This window comes from Miscanthus floridulus, chromosome 19 (genome assembly GCF_019320115.1).
Source record: "Miscanthus floridulus cultivar M001 chromosome 19, ASM1932011v1, whole genome shotgun sequence".
NCBI classification, from domain to species: domain Eukaryota; kingdom Viridiplantae; phylum Streptophyta; class Magnoliopsida; order Poales; family Poaceae; genus Miscanthus; species Miscanthus floridulus.
Window position 1 is genome coordinate 46,851,408 of NC_089598.1, and position 13,143 is coordinate 46,864,550.

The 13,143-nt window shown below is 43.9% G+C and overlaps 1 non-coding gene across 1 annotated transcript; it reads left to right on the forward strand.

Annotated features, from left to right (window-relative positions):
- Positions 1–12,716: 12,716 nt before the first annotated feature.
- Positions 12,717–12,823, forward strand: LOC136530232 (small nucleolar RNA R71). The gene has a single exon (XR_010777716.1). It is a non-coding gene; the product is annotated as a small nucleolar RNA R71 (small nucleolar RNA).
- The last annotated feature ends 320 nt before the right edge of the window (positions 12,824–13,143 follow it).

A 13,143-nucleotide genomic window follows, 5' to 3' on the forward strand; every position in this document is an offset into this window, starting at 1 on the left:
TGCGGGGTCAAAACCATGGAGTGCACCCGCATTGGACCTTGGCGAGTGGGGTATTCTACAATGGTGTTCCCATGACAAGTGGTTGTCACAGAACTAAAATGTGCCCTTGCTCAGCCTAGCGTATCAATTCGGTGGCTTGGCCGTCATATTGCATCAGTTGTTCCTCTCTTCTGCTTGGTTTCTAGTGTGGGTTGGTCTCCTCATGGCCCCTTCTGCTCCCAGTGGGATGTTAGTGGAAGCTTTGCGAGGATGCTCCCCACCATAGGGCTAAGTTGTAGTCGGGTATGGAGAAATCTCTAACTCGATAGGTCTTTGTTATTGTACATCTCATAATCTTCGAATGTAATGCAATTTATCGATGTTATTGTGTGATGTTCGACTCGCTTCGAGTCTATTTCGTACTAAATTGGCTGATGGATTTGGACTTAGAAATGCACTAAATCGGCTAACTCAAGTTGACGAATAACCAAGGCGAATGACGAACGCACTAGCTAGCAGCTAAGGCAGTAGCGCATGTTAATAACGTATCCTTGTACTAATGGTGACTAACTCAGCTCGGTGGTAGAAAATAAAAAACAAAGAGACAGCAAAATGAAACACAAGATTACATCAAGCATGATAGTACATAATTCAGCGGTAAACATATATTACAAGTTTTGTGGAATTAATAATTTAGTTATAGAAATATAAGCAATATAAACAACATAAGTAGGAAGAAATATGTGGTGGAAATGACCTGCTAGGTGGAAACATGCAAACATTTTTTGAAAAAATCATACAAATATCAACGTGGTCGCTATGAGCACGTGCATGTAGTACGGTAGGGTGTCTACAGTACTCCATGCCTCCTCGCTAGTTCCTGCCAGCACGTGTTCCTAGAGAAATACAAAGGCTTTCTCTACAGTATGATACGGTGATGAAGTGCTAACTCATCGGAGTATTATCTAGTATGAGCTTCACTCAATTCCCACTAGAGGCCTTGTTTGGATGCACATATAAGCGCACTATACCACTCTGTTCCCCTGATTACATCAAGCATGAGAGTACATAATTCATTGTACACCATGGAATATGTTTTGATCCAAAGATGATGCAATAAGTTGAATTTACCAAGATTGTATGCAAACCGTCCTCAGAGCATTCATCGTTGTATTCCCCGCTGTATTCACCGTTTGAATTTCCCAGTGCATATCTTCCAGTGATCGTGTCGTCCTGCTTCAGATTGCTTTAACAAAGTGATCCGGTGCTGCTATACAGTGAGAGACATATAGTATGGCATGTAAGCGCACTGTACCACTCTGTGTGTGGTACGTTCAATTCGATCTCGACGGTGGAGAACAAATGGATGCCACTTAGGTTTTGTAGGTGACACTAGCCGAGGGGGCGGTGATTGTAGTCCCTGAGGCGCAACGCTTCCCATCAATGTTTCCCTAATTATTTAATCGTCCTCACTCATCTTCCATCGCACACCACTGTGAAAACCCTAAAGTCTTCTATCATACTGTAGAGGAAACCTCAATCTCCTCCACCATAATCTGCTTCACCGACACTCCTCCAGTGACTCCTCTAGTGATGGCTGACTTTTGCCACCATGGGATGACTCCTCTAGCGAGGAACACTCGTTGCTGCCGCTCCTCTCGTCGGAGAGCGACATAAGCATCTACTACGACCCCGACGAGGGGTGGTCGGACGATGAACTCTACGCCCTCTTTGGTGAAGAGCCAGAGCTGATGGAGGAGGACAATGAAGTGAAGGAAGATGAAGAGGACTAGGATGATTGTGGCAGAACCACCCAAATTATATAGCCCATGTGCACATGTCATTGTCCTAAAGACCTCTAACTACTGCACATGAGAGCCAGATAATATTGGTAGTCTGACAGGTGTCCTCGGGAAACCCTGAATCATCCACTTTTTATAACTCACACAGGATCAACAATGGAGTTACCACAACATTACAATATTTGGTACAAAAATATCTTACATCGGAGTATAGAAGACTTACAACATTAGGTTACAAAATATGTTCAAGTGAAATCTTTAACTTAGTTCAAAATGGTGAGTAGAATTGTGGAAGCGACTTAGGTAAAGCATCTAAGGTAGAAGAGATAGTCAGATCATGTCAAGCCCACTGATAGGACCTCGATTAGTAGCATAAGTCAGAACCAACAACAGGGGTCAACAAACCCTGAGAACTTGAGGGTACTCAACAAGTCTTATCCGACTCAAAGAAAAGACTCCAAGGGTATGTAGGCTTAAAGGAAAGTTTGAAGCAAGAATAACTTTTGTAGAAAAGCTTACTATAAGTGGATCCTTACTTTCAATGTTTTAGCTTCGTATTAAGTCATCAACGGTATCTAGTTTGCACCTGATCTAAATGAATCACTTCATTAAACATCTCATCTCACCTCATCTCGTATTCTTTAGTAACCATGTTTCATTGATTAACTACGATGTATGGTCAAAGGGTCGAGTTTCCATAACCAAGGAGCAATGACGATTCGAATCAATTAGGCCTAGCTAGGGTTTCCTTACCACATGACATATGCAGGTCCTAGACCTACATATATCAACCCTCACTCGGATCCTCCAAAATGAGAATGGGTTCACACCACCTGAGAGCACAAACTCCACTGCCCTATGTCATCCCTGATGTTTCCGTAGGGTGGGTGTCACAGGGTCAGAACCACGGCAAGCATTGTTATTCGAGTCGGTGTCAGAGTATGGGTCTCTGGTGGCTCGGGTGGACTCAAGAACACAAGAATCACAGAGAGGACGTAACAGTTTATCCTAGTTCGGGCCAATCAGTGCCCTATGTCCAGTAGCTGATGATCCTTATACTCACAAGCACCAAAAATTAGAGGTTATAATAGGGTTGTAGAGAGATTTGGTAGGGGGTTAGCTCAGTGCTAATCCTAAGGTTACCTCACCGCTGGTGGAGCCTTCCCCTCGTTAGAGAGGAGGAAGATGATGGGATGTGGTGGAGGAGCTCTCGGTGCCCCTCTCTGGGTTGCCTTGCCCTCGATGTTGAGCAGAGGCCAAGGAATGGAATGGAATGATCTTCTGATGATTGTCCCCCCTTCCTAGGTCTGACCTTATCCCTTATATAATGAGATAGATCGGGTACGTGGCGGTTTGGGGGAACAAGTCTATGGTATACATGCGCCGAAGTCTAGGAGGGCCTTGCCATGATGCGCTATGGACCATGGTGGTGCCGTGTAGCCGAAGAAGCCTTAGGCGGTGTCTGGCTGCTCTGTTCTAACACTCTACATGTTTGGCTATGTTGGCTTTACCAGTCTCCCCTAGGTGGACCTTCTGGAGTCTTCTTGGTAATCAAAGAGGTCAGCTCCAGGGCCTAACACGTGGGCTTGGGAGCCTTCGAGCCCTTGGATGCTGTGGGGAAGCTTTGTCTTCTTGTGTCATGCCTTGTGCGTGACCTTGTCGAGAAAGTGGCTGACAATGCTGTGCCCAAGGGGTAGTGTTGGGGAGCCCCCGAGCCTCAGTAGCTCAGGGCATGTCTTCTTGTGCTCGGGCCTTGGCTAGCATCATTGGTTGGGCAGGAGCCAAGGGCCAGACCAGAGTGCTAGCATAGATTGGGAGCTTCTGGGCTCGGGCAAGCCCCTAAGCCCCACATGGAGGTCACGGTGTAGTCAGGCTCGGTAGGGTTTCTCTTCTAGAGCGTGCGTGTGAGCGTACCCAATGGGTATAGCCCTCGAGCCCTTGGGTGATCCTAGAGGTGTTGGTTGGGGGGTCTTCTTCGTTCAAGACCCATTGGACCCGAGTCTTAACATGCCCATATGTTAGGATCTCATCAGGAGCCCCCGAGCCCTTTGTGGCCTCACTTGGCGTGATGGTGACGAAGGGATAAATTTGATATTCTGGTGACCGAACCCTCCTTGGTGGGGATGGCTTCCACTAACAAGAGTGTTGTGCCATGCTCAGGACCTTCTTCTCCAATGTGATGGGTGTTGCTTGGTTATCGAGGTTGAGCGATGATGGTGCTAACTCCTTTGTGAGCCTATGTTGCGTAGGTCTTCGACTTGAGCGAGGGCTCGGCAAGCTCATCTGGGAGTTGTTGGCCTTGGGCCTAGGGCTGCCCTCCTTTTTTATTGGAGCCTATCGTGGGTCAGGTGATTAAGAGCGTTTGGGCTCTAGCTTGGGGCCATCTGATCACCTAGAACGCCACACTGTTCTAAGGGCTGTGGTAGCATGTCCCGATCCTCTCGAGCTGGCCATAGATTGGGGTGTGAGGAGTACACTAAGCCTTGGATGGAGGTCCTCATTGGGCCTACTACTTAGCTGCTCTTGACCCAACTCTAGGGAGTTGGTTGGTTTTGGGGGTGCGTCACCCGAGCACCAGTCTATCGGGGGTCGGGTTGCTCCGTTTGGTGAGCTAGCGCAACCTCCGAAGCCATCATGGGGCCTCCCTACCAGTGGGAGTGGTGGCTTCTAGGCATGTCCCTTCTACTGACACCTTGTGTAGGTGGTCGATGGTGTCTAGGCCATCGTGCCTGGTGGAGGAGTTATGGCGTGCACCCCCGCACCGTCCCACTTTGTCTAGGAGATGGGACATCAAGGCCACGTGGAGTAGATCCAATTGAGGATCCATGGCACTTGGTGCACGTGGATCCAGGCCGTCGATGATAGCCGATGGGCCCAAGGGGAGTTAGATCCCCTCAAGTCCCACGAGGAGGTGTGTGCGGAGTGGGTGGTGCGCGTGGTGGAAAGTGGAGCGATGACTTGACTCGTTGTCAGTGGTTCCTCGACTCCACCTTTACCATGCATCCATCATCATGCAACCGCCCTAAGGCATGCTATGAGGATTGAAGAGACGCCTGGCTAGTTCCTTAGGGACCCATCAAGCCGATGATGGCTGATCAGAGGGCCCAGAGCCACTCATAGTGCACTGTCTAGCTATAAAGGGGAGCCTCGGGGGACACGGCATATTTGATCCCCTTCCTTCAGCCCCTTTTCTTCCTCATCTTAGATCCATCTCTTTGGCGGTGATGGTGATGATGAAGTGCGATGCTTCCCTCTAGGTGAGCCTATCTTGGTCCACCAAGCGATTACCTCTTCGAGGGTGGAAGGACTCTAGAAAGGGGAAGGCCACAGCGCTATGAGTGCAAAAGGGGTGAGGGTCGGTGTCGAGGGATGTTGTCCTTTCCTCATGCGCTGCAACCCTTAGTACTTCCCCAACTATGCGCGTCACCATGCTTCTTCCCTGCCATCTTCCTCTAGAGGGTCGAAGAACCCTAGCGATGTGGATCGCTGGGGCTTTCCTCTTGTATCAGAGGAAGAGCACTTTGTCTACCGCGAGGGTCGCTGGCCGACGCAGAGCTAGAGCCTGGTGGGAGAGAGGACATGGCTAGGGTCTAGCTCTCCTCCTCTGCTTCGTCCCTCATCATTGCTGCTATTGTGGAGCCACCCCTACCTCCTAAGTTAGGGGAGTGCCATTCGGGTCTCCCCATGCTTGTCAGCGAACTGCACGCCCCTGGCCTAGGGCATAGGTAAGCTGGTGTGGCTGCTACCGCCACGTGGGTGGTTCTTGGAGTAGCGGTTTTTGTCGTCGCATATTGTAATTGGGTCATTCCTAATTAATGAAATGAAATTACTTTTGTGTGTAATTCCATTGCTCTAGAGTCATGCTCAGGGACTTAGTCCCTCGTTGGGATGGGTTGTTATGATGATGGTCTCATTGGCCAAGATCGCCGTGCCCGTGCTACTAATGGGAAAGTCTATGAGAACCCTGGGTTTATAGTCGTTCCGTGCCTGGTCATGTCCCCTAGAGGGGAGATCCTCGGCTTCCCAATCAAGCCACTCCTATAGTTCCTAAGCCCATCTTTTGGTACTCAGGGCTCGCTGCCTCTCTCAATGGGTCACCACGAGTGGCTCGGGATCGGTACTCAGACATCACTCGTCCAGATGGTCGAGACGCTTCTAGGTATCCTAGCTGCAACCATGTGGGCTCATCTCCTGAGCGTCCTAAAGTATAGAATGCATCCATAGGCAAATAATATCTAAGCACGACCAATTAACTCACTCAAGTACTAAGCTAAGAGCTTTGCGAACATATGCATAAATTCATCATCAATCATAACTATATCTAGCATATAACTAGAGCAAACTAGGAACATAATAAATAGCAACATAATATTGAAGTAGCACAAAGTCATAAATATATAGATACAATGGTTATACTAGTCCCCAGATGGTACATCCGGAATCCTGAGCAATAGCCCACACTCTACTCGAACCTTGCTAGCTAGCCTATACTAGAAACTTGAAGAATTGGAGCTCTACTCTCTTCTCTCTAGAAACCCTAATTTCTGGTTTGATCTTGACTTATGGTTGTGTGCACTGGAGGGGGGCAAGGGCTGATTATATAGGCCAGAGCGTCCAACATGAGCCCTCGGATCAAAGCTACTTGAATAAACGGCGTAGATGGAATCCTTAAGGTAGTGGAGAACTGACATAGCAATGGGGCTGACAGGTGGGACCCCTAGAGGCTGGCCGACATGAGTGGCCCCACCTATCACCCTCTCATCCTCTGTTTCGGTGACGTGGCTTTCGGAGTCCTCTGGAACCTTCTAGAGTTGGTTTCACCGCAGATAAGCGTGATTTTATTTGACGTTTTGATCCCCTTGATGGTTTTCTAAAATAACCCTGCTGAAAACACAGATTCACCAAAACTCGTGGAAATTGTCACTTTGAACCCCCTAAGTCTATGTTGGTGATCATTTTCATGTATTATTTCAAGTTATATTAAAGTTTATAATGTATAATAACTACCATCAACAAACTCCCCCAAGCTTATCCTTTGCTAGACCCTGAGCAAAGCTAAACTTATCAATGGATCAAGAGTTTAGGATCTTTGAAAACATTGTAGTAGCTACTCAAAAGTACACATGCATTCAAACAAGAATTCTCCTCCGGATTAGAACAAACTGATCTATCTTTCAAACCTACCCATATTACCTTCAACCATGGGGCTTTTAGCCTTCACTTGGGTCTTGAGTAATTGAAAGACAGAACAATCAAGTCAAGCACTATGTCTCATGTTCTGTGTTCAACCATTATTCTAGAGTTTTTGCAAGTTTTCAAAATAAAACTTAGAGATTCCATTATATGATACTCTCAAATCTCTCAAAATATGTGGTATTTGTGGATCCTTACCAAGGCAATAGTAATGTTATGCCTTTCTTTTCCTACAACTAAGGCTTATATGGAGCTCATAGGAATGGTGAAAGCATGAAAGAGCATACTTGCAATACATATATTGTAAAGTCAAACCTCGGATCCAAAGAGAGTTAAGTCATATAATCAAATCAAGATGTGCATGTGTGTGGAATATATGGTGGCTAACCTAATTCTACTATGCTCCTTGAAAACATATCTCTCTTTTGATACTTGGAAATACTTGCAAGAAAACATGGGCTATCTTATTCATCTCATTTTTTCTCAGGCGGGCATCTAAGTACCTATTATTTTAAATATCTCGGACACTTGTCCATTTTTTCTTAACTCTTTTTTCTTCTCTTTTTTTTATGAATAACTTTTGCATAGCCACATGTTTCTTTTCTACAATAAAACTTTTGAGAGATAGCAACAAAAACTAAAAGCATCTATTTGATGGAAACCTATGAATCATATTTTTAGTGTTTTCTCTCAGTGTAGGAGCAAAATAATTTTTTATGGATCTAGATGGAATTTGCGCCTACTCCCAGTGTAGTAGTAGTAGTAGTACATATGTGGGTGGTGTGTACGTGATCTTGATTTTAAGGGCATGACAAACCTCTCATAAGGGTCAATAAAGCTTGACTAAACACAATGCAAAACAAGTAGCATATGAGTGGAGGTTTTCCTAGCCTAAATACAAACATGTTTGGCTCTGATAGGAATTCAAGCTTTGTCATACAGGATCTCATCATGTGGAATTTTTATATTTTTCAAAAGATAAATCTCTAGAATTTAGTATCACTTGGAACAAGATAATTAGCAGCTCAGACCTTCTCATATCATATCTATCAATTATCTAGACTTAGATCAAGCATTGCTACCCACGAGTTTCAAGTTCAGAGCAAATTCTTTTGTCAAATTAATTCTATCCAAAACTCAGAAGAATTCAAGGTTAAAAACTAGGTACTTGAAAGAAATTACAACAGAGCAACTATTCATCATTTCTATCATGTGAGATCATCTTCAAGTTCTTTTTATTTAGCTCTTAAAAACAAGACAAGAAACTAAAGCACACCTTAAACTTAAAGCAAACTATACAAACTCTTTTTGTTTGGTTTTCATTTTCCATATATTTTTAGATCACTCTACAGTAATATATATATAAGATAAAGGTAAATTTTTATTTTGTTTTCTTGGTAATGCATTTTTTCTTTTAATAGAAATTCAAAAATTAAATAAACTAAAGAAAGTAATAAAATATCAGAAAGAAAACTTACCTAAAGTAATGGGGGCTCCTCCCCCAAGCTGGTTATTACTGCAATCTCTCAGAAAGGCGGGTCGATGTTGAGACCCTAGAATAAATATAGTCAATTCTGGTTCTCCTGCTCCTAGTGTTGCTGGTTGGCGGCAAGGCGTTGTCCTGCTTCTTCTTGCCACTAGGAATGTTAGTGCAGAGTGTTATGAATCTCATGCTGGTTCTCCTCAATGGTGGTGAGCCTGGTGTCGAAGCGAGCGTGTTCGATCTGCTATTCATGGTAATCCATGGGTGGCGGATGGTGGCCCATGTGCTGGTCGTGGAAGCCACGAGCAGAGAAGGACATGCGACCTCCCTGGTAGCCGCTGGAGACCTCCTCATAGGACTGCTGTAGGTAGTAGTCAAAATTGTCGTCCTGCCATTGCCCACTTGAGCCCTGTTGCCAGGAACTCTCTAAATGATGCAAAGTAGGTTGCTCCCACCCAACATGTCTAGGTTGGTGCATATGGGAAGATCCCTACTGGTCCCAGCCTACATGCACAGGATGGTGCACCTAGGAAGGTCCTACTTGATCAAATTCTGTGTAGCCGGTGAAGACAGGGCCTTCTAGAATGGGGTCGTCTCCACGGTACCGAGGCTATAGGTTGCGAGTGATCCTCATAGAGGCACTCCTGCGAGGTGCTTCCTCCTTCCTCTATAAAATCAAAGACAAGCGAATCCACTGCATACAAACCGAGGTTTCGGTTTGGTAACGGGAACTCGGCTGTATAATCTACATACATCATGATAAATTTCCCATCCCTTCCCTTTTTTAACATATGTGCAAGATTAAAGTAACCATAATCAATAAGACAAACAGGGAACATCAATGTAAGTAATAGAAGCATCTTCTAACAGGCCCAAATGTTTAGCTATACGGGTGACCAAAGAAGTGCACCCAACTTCTTCCTTAAGACCAGGAATTTCTATCCAATGATTCATCATGAATTTCACGGGTGAGACCTTTTTTCCTTTTAATCATGGCATAAAGTAGTTTTAGTTCATCATTCCTAACTATGCGAAAATCACTTCTAGGAAATAAGAAAAAACCCAACCATTTGTGCATGAATCGCAAAGTAGGATGGTGAATTTCATTGGTGCGAGGGCGGTAGCAAACAATTTCTTTTGAAATCTCCCTCCAAAACTTATTCCTATCAAAGTCTTGTATGGCAGAGCCTATGTCAATTATGCACTGAGAGTGAAATCCAAGAAGCTCACTAACATTTTTCTAGGGAATAGAAAATTCTTTCCCGAAAAGTCTAAATAAAACTTCTGAATCGGTAGGTTGCAAAGTACACAAGAATTCAACAGTCAAAAGCTTACACCCTGGCTCATCAATTCCCCAAGCATCCTCCCATTCTATGGTCCTAAAAATAAGTTTGAATTCAGCGAGCATACCTGTGGCTTGGAATAGGGCTGGATCATAGGCAGGAGTGAGGACAAAGTCCCGGGTCTTTAGCTTTTTGTAGATGTTCTTCTCCCTATCTCCTTGGAGCTTGAGCTGCTTCTCTTATAGAAGAACATTCCTCTCCACGGAGGTTGATCGGGACGATGCTCCAACAGCAGGAGCTGGTGGATCGACCTCCATGTCGGTGATTGCTTGGGACAAAGAACTCCTCGTTGAATGGAACGACATTGTCTATTTGAGCTTGCCGGTGATCTTGCTCATTTTCCTGCAAAATAGAGAAAAACAACATAACTCGTGGAACAGTATTAGGAGATGAAAATGTTAGTGGTTAGCCATCCAAAGTCAGTAGTTCGAGGGTTAGTCGTCCGAAATTGCCTAATGAATATTCTAATCAAGATTTTAGCATGAATTCTTTTTAAATCCCTCTCTTGATTTGGACAACACTACCACTCTTAAACTCTATTTTTCTTTCTCAAATTTCAGTAGCACCTCTCTCTTTCTTTCTCAAGACTTTAGCACTACTTTCACACCCAAACTTCCTCACACTCTTTCTTACTCCAACACTACTTCTACCAAGGAAAATTCAACTATGAAATTTGGAATTGGAAGTTTGAACTCAGGAGCTAGAATTGCAGTGGAGATGGATAAAGAAGTGAGCTAGGAGGGTGGCTATTTATAGCCAAAGCAGCAGTAGGCCGGCCGACCTAGTGGTGGGGCCGGTTGGCCCCACATCATGGCCATATGGCCTCCCCATTTTCCTGGTGGATCCTTGCTTCATAGCAATATCTCTACTCCTTGGGTGCTTCTTTCGGTGGAAATTTGACCAGAATGGATGGTGGAGAGCTGATGGAGGTGAAAGTGGTGGTTGAGTGGAAATGGAGGTGATGGGTGGTGGTTGAGTGGACCCCATGTGTCTCCCATATTTCTACCGTATACATACGCGTATATATATACAATGCAAAAATATTTTATGATATTGTGAAATATAACAAGATGAATTATGGTATTTTTAAATTTTTATGCCTCCACGGTAAATATTTTATATGGGTTTTACTTCGTAAAAATTATTTACATGGGGCTTGAGTTTTTATAATGCCATGATGAGAATTTTTGTTTCATGATGCAGGTGTTGAAAAGTAAACATGCTAAGATAAAATGATTAATGCAATATGAAAAAGTAAATATAGATAACTATCGAGTTACCTCCCGGCGAGGGATCGGAATTTTTAGTCCACCGAACTAGACTTCTCCATTCGGATTTATTCCTTGGTTGCATCAGTCGGTCCCAGAGATGGAGACCTGGATACTCGCTTCTCATGCCATTCTAGATTGGTGCATTGTTCTGGTCTTGGCTTGAAGGTGAATCACTCTTCCTTTCCATTAATATGGAATTTAATCTCTCCAACTTTGACATCAATGCAAGCATTTGTAGTGCTTAGAAAGGGTCTCCCAAGAATGAGGGGTGTCTTCATGTCTTCCTATATGTCAAGTACTACAAAATCTATGGGAGCAAAAAAGTTTCGTATTTTTACCGGAATGTTTTCAGCAATTCCTGCAGGGTAGCGGACCGATTGGTCGGCTAGTTGCAAGCACATTGATGTTGGCATGAGGGTTGAATAGTTGAGCTTGTCAAAGACCTTTTTGGGCATGACACTAACACTTGCTCCAAGATCGCATAACGCATTCTCAAAGTTCTGGCTCCTGATCAAACAGTCGATAGTGGGACATCCTAGATCCTTCTTCTTGACAGGTAAAGTATTTAGGATGGCCGCACTACACTCCTCTGTTAACTTGATTACCATAGTGGATAGCAGTGGTCTTTTGTTGTTGAGGATGTCTCTAAGATACTTCGCATAGGTAGGTACCTGTATGGCATCTAGCAACAGAATATTGATATATAACTTTTGAATTACCTCTATGAACTTACCAAACTGCTCATCCATTTTGGCTTTTCGATTTCTGCATGGAAAACGGTAGGGGGTCGTGTCATGAAAATCTTGTTGTAACTCTCGCTCTTATGGCCCAACTTATTCAACTTCATCGGTTATCTTCTCCTCTTCCTGCACTACCACTAGTGTCTTACCTGTCCTTGTCGGATATGATGGATCACAAGTAGACTTACCACCTCTTGTGGTTATGGCTTTTACCATTCTCAAGGTTAGTGGCAAAAGGCAAAGCAACAACCAACTGGGCTAATTGTGATTCTATTTTTTTATTATAGCTAAGTTGGTATTTTATGGTGGAAGAAAAACTATCTATTTTAGTATTTATATTTTCTAGGAACTTATCATTAAAAGCAAGCTTCTTAGAAATATTCTCATTAATCCTGGTTTGTTCTAAGATCAGGTCTCTCAAGGATGGCTGTTTAGAATTAGAAGAATTATAGTAATTACTTGGGTACTTACCTCAGTAAGTCGACCGTTGTTGTAGATTCCACCCTTGTCTCTGTTGTTATGGAGCAGAATTGTTGACGATGTTTGCATCCTCCTGATATTCAGGGAATTCTACCCCCAAGTATTCTTCACATACATTTTAGGAATTAAAGGCATCTTGAATAGCCTGACGATCTTTCTTGTAATTGGTTCACTGTTCAAGCCCATTCAACGGTATGTCCATCTTGGTTGATAGTGCACACACCTCTTTTGGTACTTCTTTGCTCTTATTGCATGATTGAATGTTGCATGATGACCAGCCATGATTAGAGGCTATCTTTTCTATAAGAGTTTTAGCTTTTCTAAGAGTGAGTGACATAAACTATCCTCTAGCAGTGGCATCACGTTGTTCATGGGCTTTCTGAGTTAATCCATGGTAAAAGCCTTGCATGAGCAACCAATCTTCCATCCCATGATGAGAACAATCTGAAATATATTCTTAGAAATATTCCCATGCTTCTAGAATGGTTTCTCCTTTTTGTTATTAGAAACTAGAAATCTTTCCTCTTAAGGCATTGGTCTTGCCTACAGGGAAGAACTTTTTTAGGAAGGCCTTTGAATACTTTACCCAAGTGTTGATGTAAAACCACTGCTTCGCTCTTCCCACTAGTGAGAATAGAAACAGGCGGAGTAGTATGATGTCTTGAGCAACGTCCTTGATGATTATTGTGTTGCTAATCTCCAGAAAATTCTGAAGGTGAGCACTAGCATCTTCATGTGTCTTTCCATTGAATGGGGTAGCTTACACCATGTTGATGAGGCTTGGCTTGAGCTCAAACTCAAGGTTGTTGCTTCTGAGTGTTGGTCCAGTGCGAATGTTCTCAGTGCTTGGAG